This window comes from Thermobia domestica, chromosome 16 (assembly GCF_964235325.1).
Source record: "Thermobia domestica chromosome 16, izTheDome1.hap1.1, whole genome shotgun sequence".
NCBI classification, from domain to species: Eukaryota; Metazoa; Arthropoda; class Insecta; order Zygentoma; family Lepismatidae; genus Thermobia; species Thermobia domestica.
In genome coordinates, this window is record NC_137469.1 from 101423680 (window position 1) to 101439103 (window position 15424).

The following is a 15424-nucleotide window of genomic DNA, read 5'->3' on the forward strand; positions in this document are numbered from 1 at the left end:
ACGCAGCTGCCCGATATGGAGCCCTTCATGGCACTCCCATTGATCTTTCAGTCTTCCCTATCAACAATTTTTACGCTACTTACTACACTTCATTTTCAACGCTGGACTGGTTATAATGCTTCTTGTACAGAGGCACGATGGTACTGGCACCATCCTTGTTCTCTCCGTTCCCCATCTTGGTTCCTTCATTACATTCTCTCTGTCTCCTACCTCCATTTTCTTCTCCGTAACAGACTTCACATTCTTTATACTCCCCATCCCCAACACTTATTTCTTCTTCGAAAACGCACTACTCCTCTCTGTAACTGTGGTATGTGGTCTCGACACCGGCACCCAATCATCTCATTTTCTCTTGTTCTCTTTACCAGCAACATCTGCCGTTTTACGAATTCTCCATAAATGTCTTGCTTCTGGTCCCTTTAAAGTCGATTCGTTAATTTTCACCCTATCACCACCTGTTTTACACGCGTATTACCTATTTACATCGATCTACGTTATTTCGCATTTATAATAATCTCTTAGGCTAGTTTTAGACGGAAGCATTTATCATAGCATTTCTCGTAGCAGATGTGCTGCGATAAATCTCAAATAATATTCTATGGCTTCAAAAATATATGGTTGTTTTACACGGTAGAATTTTGATAATAATCTTGTCGTGACGTAACAAACAAATCACTGGAGAAGCGCGCAATTATGACTCCAAAACTAAAAACAGAGATTTCAGTGGCTATTTCACCGTGCTCGTGAATTTTCTCGGGGTTCTCCCGTTTCCTCCCATTTTCTTCATTCCACCATTTCACTCATCTTTCATTATCATCGTCTCTTTTTGTCTAACCGGTATAATCGTGGGACGTAAAACTTAATGATTTCATTTCGTTTCATTTTTTCAGTGGCTATTTCTTCTAAAGCCCTTTATCACATATTTTTCAAAGGACTTTTAACTTTGTACAAACAAAGATGCCCCGCATATTTTTCAATCAGCATAATAATAGCATCCCTACACCAATTCATTTTTCTTTACTACGATACAATTTCCCACACAAAGAAAGAGCATAGATATTTGGCACAAAATCTTTCGCTTCTTTTTAACACATCACGGCGCTGCAATTGGACCAAAAAAGCTTGAGAAATCGAGAAATTAGACTGAAGTAGTAATTTCGTCACCTCCTTTCTGTTACCATGGCAATCGCCATGTTTTTTTTCTATACAAACGTGTGAAGTGGATGGTGTATTTTCAAGTCTACTACAAAAAAGGAAAACGGCTGTAAATTTATTTACAATTTAAAGTGTTTTAACGATTAATAAAGTTGATGAAAAAGGATACAGATTTAGAATATGGAAATGCGTTTAGGAAATTACGAATAAAATCAAGAAAATTCATAAAGAAAGAGTAATATGTAAGCAACTTATTTCTAAAAGCTCCACATCTCTAAGTGATAAGGTAGAAATGAAATAATGAATGTAAACGTCATTATCATGTAATCCACCTTAAGAAGCAATTATACACGATATAAACTCCCTAACGTGCAGATTGAAAAACTGTCGAGACAAGGAATATTGTCAAAATATACGACTTTTTTAAGAGAAAGAATCATTTTGAACAATGTTTATTCTATTGGGACATTTACTTTTCTTATGTCCGCTCTTGATAATGGAAGTGCATAATATTAATGTCTACAATATTACAAAAGAAAGGAAAAAAGCAAACCTTTGGGAACTTTCAATCCAGACCATCAATGGATTTAAGTCAGATCTTTTCTTTTATTCCCTATCAACTATTTTTTTTTTTTAAAAAAAGCATTTAGAAACAGTACAATAAGAAAACATCCAATTATGAATGGTTCAGCTTATATTCTAAACAACTGTTAAACATTAATCCTGTTCATGTATGCAATGTTATGGTTCATATATTAATGAATCAAAAATTTTCCAGAAATATTTAAGGTTAATATCTGATTATGAACAAGATGGGTACATTTGTTTTCTGTTTTTCTTTTTCTATACCTCTATTTTTTAGTTTTATTGATTAGAATCACTGGTGTAAAAGAAACAAGTATTTCTTTCACTCTAATGTTTGCTATTCCGAAATATTTAATAACTTTTCACTTAGCATTTAAGTTCTTTAGGTATTTGTGCTACTTGTTGTTTACAAAATAAAATAGCAATCACCATGGCAACGAAAAGGATGTGATGTCACACAATTTCAGGCTCTATCGACAAGAAATGCCATAGCATAGCATTTGCTTCTTTACATGGTAGGTATCGATGATAAAATTTTTGCTACGATAAATGCTTCCGTCTAAAACTAGCCTAAAGATTCATGTCATATTTTTGCTACGATAAATGCTTCCGTCTAAAACTAGCCTAAAGATTCATGTCATTCGTCCATGTTTTTCTTTTGAAATTACCGTCTATAATTTCCGGAAGTGCAAGTAAGATACTGAAGCAAGCAGTACTAAAGCAATATACTGAAGAAGAAGAAGAAAAAAGTAAAGTAAATGCTCCGAGAAGACGCAGTGTTAATGTTTGCGAATCACGCATGGCAAATACAGTGTTCACTAGTTAAAGTTAATTGTTTTTGATCTGTAAATTTTGATCAAAAATAATTATTGAAATGTGAGGATTTTTTCCATTGGACAACTAATTTGGCATATAACTGCTAAAACAGATCCAAGTATAAAGGTTTGAAACACTTTTTCTCTACATAATTTTACTTTCATTTGAAAATAAATAGGCCTATCTTAAATGTCAATAAGATTGTGTAGGTTTCACATAAAAAAAAAAATAAGGAAGGAAAACGGCTGAAGTATAAATGAGCTAATTCATTCAAATGAATTGCTTCATCAGGATGCAGTTCATCAGGGTACAGTTAAATAATACGAAAACATTGAAGAGCTAACACATTTTATTGGGACATGAATTTGTAAGATATACAGAAGAAATATGTTAGGTCTACTGTAATTTAGAACTACAGTGTATGGTGCTATTCATATTTGGATCGTGCAGTTTTACTATACGGATTCGTAGTAGGATATAGTATACGTAAAGCCGCGTCAGTTCCCGAAGGAGCTTGACGCTCATACTTCTAGGGATTATTCATTGAGTATCTACGAACTTACCAAGGGGGTAACAAAGCGACTTTGATTTACTTATCGACTGATACGAAAATAAAAAGGAACGTACCTGTACTTTATATCTGCATGTGTAGTGCCCTTGTATTTTATCTATGACTATGTGTGTGTGTGGGGGGGAGGGGTATTTAACGCATATCGCATGTCTTGTGCACATGGATACTTCTTACTATTGCACTACGTAGAAAATTTATGGTATTTCATGTAGAAGTGGTAATAGAACACAGAAGAAACGCAGATCACGGCGTTCTCATGTATACTATTACCTCGTAGTATAAGTAGTAGTAATAGGAACCGGTTAGAAGTCCCGCAATGTTTTGTTGGGGGACTATGTTTAGCAAAAGAGGTCCAGCTATTTTTTTTTCTAAAAAAATGTTTAGGTTATGTTATTTCTAAGTATTTGAATCGGGTTAAGTGCCGTATCGCCGGACCAATTTTAGGAAATTTACCGGGTCAATTGGAGAATTTATTTAAGTTTGTGAGGAAGAATGAGTACAAGGCAGGTAAGAGGAATAGTAAAAGTTAAGAAAGTGGTTGTATTTGTTGATTGTTTTTGATGTTGTTAGAGCAATGTATGTGGTGGCGGATGGACTCTTTCGCGGAGAAGTACATTTGTTTTACGGCAAGGTTCTAGAACACAGGACCCCCATCCCATTTTGCTGGAATAAAGACTAACACGCCTTCACTCGCTGACTCTCGCTCGCCAATACGGTATGAATTAAATATTAACCTTTGGTACAGAAAGGAACCAACCTAGCAACACATCTATATAGGGGGACCAGTGTTCTAAAACCTTCCCTTGTTTTACTACACTGATCCATAAATTATAAAATGTACAGAAAAAAATTTGGCAAGTTTTTAATTTGCCCATTTCATGTCGAGAACAGAACTCAACCAACCCCTGCCGGGCTTCTAACCCGTTCCTACTGCTACTATTCTTACACCTGCTCCTCCTTACGGCACATATGCCCTTGAATCTTCCATTTCTTCTGTAAATTTTGCATTTTTTACGTACGTCTGGACCCCTTCTGCTCAACATACCGAAAAGGCAAATTTGCTATTTTTCATAAAATTCATGCTCATAAAAGTGTAATGTTGCTGGTGTAGTTTTATCGCACCACATTTTGGAAGATTTATAGGTGAAATTGAATACTTTGTATGAAAAGATATATTCATAAGGAACATTTCTGCAGGCGACAGTATTTTATACAAAGTAATAGAGCTATATTTTAGGTTTAAAAGTGTAGTGTTACTAGTGTAAAGCCATGAGAAATGCTATTGAAACTCACATGTTTCCCAAGATCCATTTCTTTTTCACCATCTTCGCTTACATGTATACCTACCATCACTGACGCGCCTGTTCCCTTCGGATGCGCTCCGCGCTACTCCGCGGGCCGAACGGCTTCGCCATACCCTGGTTCGTTTAGATGCCATTCGTGCTTTTTAGTGGTCACCTAGCACGGGTTTGTTTGTGTTTTTGCACTGTAGTTCTTATGCCGTACACCTGAAGCCGTGTTTATACGCAAATCGGAAAAGAATTGTAATTTTTCAATAATTATCTCTGGTGGCCCCCTTGAATTTTATCTATGCCAAGTAAGTTATTTTCATGTTGCGCAACGCAAATCTTTTAGGAGACAATAAGAAGTAAATTGGTGAAAGAATTAAAATTTTTCAACAATTATTTCCAGTGGTGCGGTAAAACTACACGTGCACGCATTTAACCTTTTGTCACTCGCGCCATATTTAGTAACATAACTACTCGCACGTTTGTCCAAGATTGACATTTTGAGATACAATAATATATTTAGTAACATTTATTTGAAGTAATGCTTGCAATTGTTGATTAAATTACTTAGAACATTTCGAATTGCTGCTATAGTGCTGTCAAAATGTCTTGATCCGTGGCAAAAATGCGAACTAAAGGTCAAACCATCGACACACCCACGCGTTGAGCCAATAAGGGTTCAGCTGTTGCTAAACGAGAGAACCTTGGCGAAAGGGAGTGGATTCATTCAGCCGATAGCAGCGCTTCGAACAGAAGACTAGGTATAAGTCAGTGTGGTACATGTATAGCTTGTCAATATCTCTTCTCTAAGGTCGGGTTTCGAAATCATCGAATCTAATGGCCCTGAGTAGCAGTAAAAAGCTCGTGTAACTCATTGCTCCTCTTATGATTGGAATCCCTGTTCCGTCACATGCCCACAGTGATCTTACATCATCACGTGCTCCCTTCTTTGTGGCAATCAAATAAAGACGTCGAAATAAAGCATTAATTCCGCTCTTGAAGTTGCTGTACAGTTGCAGTGCGTTGTTCGTCGAAACTTGTTCGTAATTTGTCCAAATACTTGTTAGTACATTTTACAATTTCATCAATCATGGCTATATCGATAAACCTAATAATAAATAAAAAAAAAAAAAAAAAAAATAATAATAATAAAAACATCAATTTACTCAGTGATACCCTTAGTAGTAAGTTTCGGTCCTAGTTTCTTTTTCACAATGTTTTTACACTTTGTCGTTGCCGATGCTGCCAGTTACTTCTTCCATTTTGTTTTTCTGTCTTTCCCAATTAAACAATCTTCACTATTTTCACTGTAACTGTAACTCACATCCATATCGTTTGCATCTACACTGTTCTTATCTGCTTCACTATCATTATCAATATCATCTTCATTCATTTTTTCATTACTTAAATCCGCATCTCTTTCAGCAGCCATCAATTTTCGAGAGTTAACATTAATATAGTCAAGCCACTTCTGTATCTCACTTGTATTCAAGAAGTGAGACATTACGTAGAAAAACAAAACTTCACTCATAAACAGTAATTATCACATTAACGATCATAAAATTTCAAACTCCATATAAATATATGGTTGCTACTTTAATCACGGAACTACTCGCACGTTTGAAAAAAGCAAACACAGACGAAACTATTTCCTCAACCTGTACTGGAAGCTACTACAATTGCAGCACGTCAGCGAGCTTTTGGGTGGAATAGGGGGAGAAACCACTTGAGGAATAGCAGTGAGGGTGACTCCGTTAATGCGACCGTTCGTAAAATCATTAGTTTTTATTCATCTGTTTGTTTTTTTCCAACAGCGCGAGAGAGAAAAAGTTAAGTGTTAGAAGCTGCATGTTATTTGCACTGTTTTGAATGGACGCATGCTGACGCAAGAGGTTATGGTATAATGATTAATTCCGAGCATGCAAAGATGGTAGTTGGATGTGACATTTCAATTGCAAGTTTTATGACAGCCTATGCCGGTGAAGGAATAAGGCGTATATTTTAAACCGTATGTACAGACAAGGAAAAAGCAGAATTCAAACTTGAGTTTCGCAAATTAATCATAGGTTTAGTTCAGAAGTTGCGTGAAAGAAGCCCGCTGAAGTACAGGTTTGTGCGTGGTGTCACTTGTTTTGCCCCAAGTATTATTTTGGAGCAGCCATCTCTAGCAAGAAAGAGAGCGCAGATTGTTCTTGAAGACCTTCACAGTGCAAACAGGATTTCGTGAGATGTGGCTGAACAGGCAAAGAAACAGTTCAGTGTATTGTGTGTTGAAGCACAAGGTTCCTTGAAATCATACTTTTGCGAGTTTACTGCAAGACACGACGATTCTGTAGGATTAGATCAGTTTTACTACAAGATGCTAAAGGATGATGTCAAGTTTGCTAGCCTTTTGAATGTAGTGAAAATTTGCTTGATAATGTCACATGGCAATTCACCGGTTGAAAGTGGTTTCTCCATCAACAAATCACTACTTGTAGAAAATCTTGTAGAACACTCTCTGGTGTCTCAAAGACTTGTGCATGATGCTATCAGCAGTGCTGGGGGTGTAGGTAATATATCCATCACCAGGAGCTTACTACAGTCTGTAAAATGTTCCAGACGAAGGTACCAAGATTATCTGGACAAACAGAAAAGTGTACAGCGCGAAGAAGAAAAGAAAGTTGCAGAATAACTTGAAATCAGAAGAAAGTGCTCTTCAAGCAAGAATCGATGAGCTGGAAAAGAAGAAAGGCAGTTTGTAATATGGAACACTTATTAAAAATATAAACTCTTTTATTCCCCACTTTTATGGATAGTTGTGCAATCATAAGTGAGAAATTTTCATGTGAACACATTCTCCATATTGTACAGAAGACGCTTTATTATTATTATTATCATTATTATTTTTTATTTTAAACCATGATATTTTTCAGTTTTATGTCAACATGTGCTAATATAATACATTTTGTAAACTTGTAAATGTACGTTAAAAAATCTTTCTGTATCTTTGTAATCTTGTGTGCATAATGTGTAATAAAATGTAATAATACGACAGTAAATAAGGTGAGAGTTGGCTGGCTATGGGGATGGTGGAGGCCAGAAAAAGTCAGGGAAAAATTGGAAATGCAGTCAGGGAAATTGAGATGGAATTTTCTGTGGACACCATGATTTAGTTGATATGGGCCATCCTTTTTTGTTTTGAAAAGATTTTACAATTTCCGTTAATGTTAGGTTAATTCTAAGTACTTGTATCATATTCCCGTATGTAGTAAGTGCATAGTCTCTCCTGCATTTCGCATTTTTCATCTCTACATATACTTCTCTTCCATTCTTAAATGAGACTTAAATCAATTACATTTCCCTACTTCAACTCATTTCTCCTGTATTCTTTTTACCTACTTGTGCCCCCTTAATCTAAATATAGCCCGAAATAAAAAATACGATATTGAGAAGTGGAGCGGCATGGAGTAGTGAAAGTGAGCAAAAAGTGTGGCAAATGTAAAGTGACATTGAAATTAAGGAAATGTATTTTTAAATGTGGTTATCGTGTTGATTGTGTAAAAAGTAATTGGCTAAAGGGGGCAGTGAAAGGTAGGCCTAATTATCCGAGGACACAGAGATGTTAATAAAGAAGACATTTAATCTACTGTTAGATACCCTTGCATTCTCACCATCACGGACGCGCCTTTCCACTTCTTTTCGGACCTCCCTCCTTCGCTCAGTTCAGGAGGCAGTCAGATAGCATTCGTGTTTTTCAGTAACCAGCAAATATATTTTTTGCTTTCACTAGTTTTTATGGCATATTTATACGCAAAACGGTATAGTCGTCTTAAAGGGAATGTGAACCGAGGAGTTCTTAAGAAAATGGCTATGACTTTTCTCATAAATGACAAAACTTTCACGTTAGGTATTATTTTCCGCCGGCGGAATACAGTGTGTTCTGATGAAAGTATACCAAAAAGAAATTTGAATAATTCGAGGGCCAATAGTGGCAGAATCATTCGGTTCGGTTTTTCGAAGGAGGAAATAATAGAATTTTATATCCAGCCATAAAAATCACTCAACTCACCTCAGTACACCTCCATGTGTGCCCATTCTGATGCTTTGCAAAAATCAAGACAATACTCAACTTCCGTCCAGGTGTTACATAACATTTGAGGTGTCACAGATCCACAAGCACCGATAATTCAAATCTTGAACTTGGGTCTGGTACACAAAAGTCTTCACGTACCTCCAAATAAAAAGTTCAGGGAGAAGTTGGACGATCTCGGGAGCCATTGAATGAGACCTCCCCTTGCAGTCCAGTTGTTCCGGAAATGGTTACACAGAAGATTGATTGATTTATTTATTGAAGTTTAATGGGGACATCAGAATCGAGGCTATTTTTCCGTCCGTCACGATGAACACGACTCAAATTTGAAAACAAACATATAAAAATATAACGAAAAAATGTTGTAAAATAGAAATTAAAATCTAAAAGAACAAATAAAATAATAAATATATGAAAATAACAAATATATATCAATAAAGAGAAATTGCAAAAAAAAAAAATCAAAATTAACGCTTCAGGCGAATTTTACCACGGAGGCCAAGTACAGTCCACTCAGTGTCAATTAATTCGTCTTCCACAGTATTAGATTTCAAAGAAACTACAGGTGGCTTAATAACAGGTGTAGGTTTTGGTCTTTTCGGGGAAAGAACCATATTACTGAGTTGGCGCCACTAATAGAAACGCGTTGGATTTTTGTGGGGTTTGGTAGATAATGAAACTGGTGTCTGAATTTCTGGACTTTCGTCAGGAACAAGGTCAGTTTGGGTGGAAACATCGGAAGTTTGGGTTGCCATTGAATTACAATAAGTAGCAAAAGGGCACAGTAAGCGATGGAGGGATGCCATCTTTTAAGCGACACTTAGCATCAGCAGCAGAGATCTTCTCAACAACCATTAGCTCTCAGATGCCTTTCTCACATTGAAAGGCTGGACAGCCTCGAGACCAAGCAAAATGCTCGCCCTTGCAGTTGACACAAAAAAGAACTTGGTCGCTGTACAGGATTACGCACCATGACTACTCTGACCATAATTCACACAAAGAGAGCACTCGCATTACACGACGTGCTAGTGTGCCAGAAGTGTTGATGTTTAAAACAGCGTAAGAATCTGGAAGCGTAGACTCACCTTAAGTCGATAATAAACAGCCTTCACGTAGTCCGGAAGTGTAGACAAACTGAAAGTAAGAATCAGTGACTAGCAACGTGCGTGCTTGACTTCTTATTTTTGATGCAAGATACCTCTGCTGCAACATGGTGGTCTGTCAGCTCCGATTTAATCTCCTCGTTGGTGTCGTTTAGGAGGTACACCGCGAGAGACGTTCAGTAAACGATGACGTTCTACCAACACGTTCACTATTCCAGTGGTAGTCGATTTTAGTATCCGCTCCTTGCTTCTCGGCCGTTTTACCAGTAAGGTGCCATATCTTTTAACTTTTCTGGCGTTATAAGTAATTACTTTATTAATAAGTAAAGGGGACAAGTCCTTAATAGCAGTCGGACAGTTAGCTTTAGCATTGGCACTGTCAACATCTTTATCTTTAATTACAAAATATCGTATTGCAGGCATCACGATACTTGTCTCTTCTACACTATAGAAATCTCGAAATTTTGTCGCGCTTTCGATTGGTTTGGACTTCTTATGAGAGGGTGAGCCCATACCCGATTTTATGTAGTTGTAGTACTCATAAAATGTTGATGTTAAATATGCGCTGATAAATAGAAGATCCATGTAAACGCCGTAACTTCACAGCGGGGCACTCACGAGAATTTATGCAACTCTCCTGACTATCCCATAAGCACGCCTTCACTGTAGGATCAGCATGGGGTTGACGCGGTCAAGGAAAATGAAAGTGCAAGGAAACCATTCCCATTGACAGAAACGCATGGCTCTGGAAAACAAATAAACAAAACAAAAGAAATTGGAACTAAAATAAACAACCTGTCGAATAGAAAGATAGGCCCCACCAGCCTACAAGAGAACAAAGTGTGCAGATTTTTTAGAAATCTTTTTGTGCTTTTATTATTTTTTCTACTTTTTTACGTTTTAATAAATTTTTTAGATATTATATTTTCAAAGACCTGGACACCGGGCAACACGAACACAGGACGCACGTAACAATCGTTCGGGATGGGTGCACTTGCACCTCAGATGGAGGAAGATCCACGGACCATCCATTTCCCAAGACTCCCGCCAACCATTTAGGGCACCACTCTATCCAATCCTGTTGGATACGCATCGCTTCACTCCTCCGTCCCATGGCTCTGGGTCCATGCGTCTTCCAAATCACAAATTCGATTATCAGAAACAGGCCATAGCGAGGTTGACGTCCAGAAAAGGCAGTCCATATACGACGCTTAACTTTGTACTTCGCTCAATCGGATGCGGTTTTGGATGCCGAATGATCTACCCGTCACAGCTTCTATAAAATTATTGTGGACCAGTGGCTGACTACAGTTCCGAAGAACTGGGCGAATGGGGCGCCATATACCGACGCCAAGGTTATCCCAGGGCTCATAACGAGTAACTTTTTTTTTATAACTAGAAGTTACTTTTTCAAGTTGGTCACTAAGTTATTTTTTCTACCACGGCATTGCGCGTCCTCAGGTTGCGGATCGAGGAGAAGGCCTCTAGATGTAGAGGTTAACTGCGAATATACTGCATAAGCAGTCGTGGACAGCCGACTAGGAGTGGTCTTCCAGCTTGGGGGTTTGGGTAAGGCTAACAATCTTATCCTGTAATAAAATAAATAAATAAAACAGAACACTTGTTCAGAAATATTCACAAAAGCCTCTGACAAGGACTGATAACTTGGCACGACCTCAGCAAAAGAAAATGGACATGAGATTTGGAACTTGGAATATTAGAAGTCTTTATAGGGTAGGCGCGTTAAAATCCGTAACGAGTGAGTTAGAAAAATACAGGATGGACCTAGTAGGAGTTCAGGAAGTTAGGTGGGAAGGAAATGGATCTGTGAATTCCGGAAATTTTACGTTCTTTTACGGGGAAGGAAATAAAAATCACCAGTTAGGAACAGGGTTTTTCATTCATAAACGTATATTACCAGCAATTAAACGGGTTGAATTTGTTACTGATAGACTTTCTTTTATTACTCTTAAGGGACGATGGTGTGATATTATTGTTTTAAATGTACATGCCCCAACTGAAGATAAGGATGACGATATAAAAGACAGTTTTTATGAAGAAGTGGAACGGCTATTTGATCAACTCCCGCGATGCCATATAAAAATTCTATTAGGGGATTTCAATGCGAAGGTAGGACGAGAGGATATTTTCAAACCGATTATAGGAAACGAAAGTCTGCATAAAGAAAGTAATGACAACGGTGTTAGACTCGTGAACTTTGCAACATCCAAAAACCTAACCGTGAAGAGTACAAAATTCCCACATCGCGACGTTCATAACGTTCATAAATACACTTGGACATCACCAGACGGAAGAACACAACCAAATTGATCACGTTTTAGTGGGTAGAAGAGGGCAATCTAGCATAGTTGACGTCCGGTCGTTTAGAGGGGCTGATTGTGACACTGATCATTACCTGATAGCAGCGATAATACGAGAGAGATTATCGTTGAATCAAGGTAATATTCATTGTCCGAAAACGAAGAGGTTCATTTTAAAGAAATTAGAAGAGAGCCAGGTAAGAGAGGAATACCAGATTGAAGTTTCGAATAGATTCTCGGCTTTAGAAGATTCGGAGTGCACTAGTGTTGAGGATACCTGGATTGAAATTAGAGATAGCATTAAAATTTCAGCAAAAGAAAAATTGGGACGCGCGGAAATACGTAGGAGCAAACCATGGTTCGACCAGGAATGCATTATACGAGCAGAGAAGAGAAAACAGGAAAAATTACGCTGACTACAAAATCCGAATGAAATAACCACACAAAATTTCGCAGATACCAGACGGGAAACTTCCAAAACTTTTAGAACAAAGGAACGCGATTTTTTGAAAGCTAAAATTAAGGAACTTGAAGATAATAGTAAAAATAAAAACATCCGGGAAATGTAAAAGCGGATTAGCAAATTTAAGAAAGGCTATCAACCTCGTGCTTATATATTAAAGAAATCTGACGGTGCAGTTCTCACTGCTACGGATAGCATCTTAAATAGATGGAAAGATTTCTTTGACGATTTGCTTAACACGCAACAAAAAACTAGTGTGCGTGGAGAAAAGGAGATACACAGCGCAGAACCGTATATTCCAGAACCCAAACGAATAGAAGTAGAAACCGCTATAAAGAAATTAAAGAAACACAATTCTCCGGGTGTGGATGAAATTCCGGCTGAGTTAATTTTAGCTGGAGGCAAAAAATAATGGAACAAGATACACAAACTCATTCTCCTCAACTGGAACAAGGAAGAATTGCCAAAAGAGTGGAAAGAATCGATCATTGTTCCAATCCACAAGAAAGACGACAAAACTGTCTGTAATAATTATCGAGGCATTTCTCTTCTGTCAACATCCTATAAAATCCTTTCAAATATTCTATTAGCAAGATTGACCCCATACGCAGATGAAATTATTGGAGATTATAAGTGCGGATTTAGACGAAATCGATCAACTATCGACCAAATATTTACCATTCGCCAAATACTCGAAAAAAAAGTGGGAATATAATATCCCGGTACATCAACTATTTATTGATTTTAGAAAGGCATATGACTCGGTTAGGAGAGAAACATTATACAACGTTCTTACAGAACTTGGAATACCGAGAAAGCTAATTAGATTAATTAAGATATGTTTAAGTGAATCCCAATGTAAAGTCCGGGTATGAAAATTTTTGTCCACGAGCTTTCACGTCGAAAATGGCCTGAAACAAGGAGATGCGTTGTCGCCATTATTATTTAACTTCGTTCTGGAATACGCTATAAGGAAAATCTAAGATATCAACCAGGGCCTAGAGTTGAACGGTATTCACCAGGTGATGGCATATGCTGATGATGTAAATTTAATAGGAGATGATAGGAGAACAATAGAAAGAAATGCAGAGATCTTATTAAACGCTTGCAAGGACGTGGGTTTAGAAGTAAATGCAGAGAAAACTAAATACATGGAAGTGCGTCGGGACCGTAATACAGGAAATTATGGATGCGTTAAAATATTAAATAATACTTTTGATAAAGTAGATAGTTTCAAATATCTAGGATCAATATTAACAGAGGAAAATCATATTCACGAAGAAATTAAATGTCGACTAAAAGCAGGGAATTCGTGTTACTATTCGGTTCAAAATCTCTTGTCGTCGCAAATTCTGTCGAGGAATTTGAAGCTTAAAACATACAAAACTATAATCATGCCTGTTCTGTATGGTTGTGAAACATGGTTGCTTACACTGAAGGAAGAACATAGACTGAAAGTATTTGAGAACAAGATCCTGAGACGAATATTCGGACCCAAGAGGAACGGGAATGGGGAATGGCGGAAACTTCATAACGAGGAACTACATATTTTATACGGTTTACCCAACATTGTTGGGGTCGTCAATCTAGGAGGCTTAGGTGGGCAGGTCATGTAGCTAGAGTGGAAGAAAGTAGAAACGCTTTCAAAGTCTTGACTGGAAGGCAAATCGTAAAACGACCATTAGGAAGACGTAGGCGCAGATGGGAGGACAATATCAAGATGGATCTCGCAGAGATTGGAATACAAAGTAGAAACTGGATGCAGTTAGCTAAGGAGCCACTGCAGTGGATAGCTTTTGTGAACCCGGCATTGAAGCTCCGGGTTCCATAGGCCAGAGAGTTAGTTAATTAGTTTAGTCACTAAAAGTTACTTTTTTTTGGGGGGGGGGGTAAAGTTATTTTTTCGTGTGATTTATGTTTAGCATTGACAATTTTCTAAGAAAAATATGATAAAAATAAATGGGAAAAGACAGAAACTTGTCTCTTATTACTCTTCTGAAAACTTCGGTACTTGCTGCTATATGTGAACCAAGTCAGCTTTATTCTTACTTTAGCATTTATTCTTTCTAAAGCACAGTTAATGGTTGGTAGGTGCTCAAGCTCTCAAGGTGGGTTTGAGAGCCCTTGTAAGCATTTTGTATGCAATTGCATTGTTAGTTTATTTATTTGTAATTTATTTTAAAAGTTCATAATAAGGGTATAAACATAATCCACATTATTTGCTTTGATCTTATTATGTTAAAGGAAAATGACACATTACTTGTTTACAGTTTACTTTTCATTGTATGCGGAATGTTGGTAGAAGCCATACCAATGTTTACCAATCATGTGGTACCAAGCCAGAATTTGTATCAAACCAATTATACAAGATAAAATTTTATTATCAGTTAATAGTAATCTAGAAAATATGGAGATTTGGCCTTACCCCATCCAGATCAAAGTTGAAATGCAAAACCGTGGAAAGTATGTAATTAATAATGAACATCTAAACACAAGTAATGCAATTTTTTATTAGCTGACAAATTTAGGTAAAATAATTTTTAATCTTAACTTACTAAAACATTGCGTGTTTCAGCTATGATCCAGCCGGCCCTATTTTGGTTTAAAAAAATGTAAAATTCAATTTATGCCCAAGTTTGGCATCAAGTTTTAAAGTTACTTTTTGATGAGATTTTGGTCACATTTTCAAGTACATTTGGTCACTTTTTCGCGTGCTTTGGTCACTTTTTAACTATTTAGAAGCAACCAGACCTCTGTGAGCCCTGTATCCCCAAGAAATTCTCCCACATAACGGACATAATGGGGAGAAGCTTCGTCGTGTTGGAATATAGATCTCTGTGATATGCATGCGAGGTACAGCATAATTTTCCAACATTGACAGGTACATTGCTTCTGTGATGGTAACCTCTTTAAAGAAGAATAGGCCTGTACAGAATTTTCAGTCAACGCGCATCACACATTTAATTTGGGTCTGTTGCATTCATGTTCCACAAACTGATGTGAGTTTTCCTCACCCCATATCCTGCAATTTGCACCCAGTAATGCAACT

General features: G+C 37.3%; 1 protein-coding gene across 2 annotated transcripts in view; it reads left to right on the plus strand.

Moving 5' to 3' along the window:
* The window catches only part of omd (integrator complex subunit 5 omd), a 135896-nt gene that overhangs the window by 85113 nt on the left and 35359 nt on the right, over positions 1–15424 (plus strand). The window contains exon 1 of one of the 2 annotated variants that reach the window (XM_081742838.1): positions 2512–2682. The exons of the other annotated variant lie outside the window; for it this stretch is intronic. The gene's annotated coding sequence lies outside the window, so the exon portion shown is untranslated. Of the gene's footprint in view, positions 1–2511; positions 2683–15424 lie in introns of those variants that run through there. 2 annotated transcript variants of the gene reach the window in all.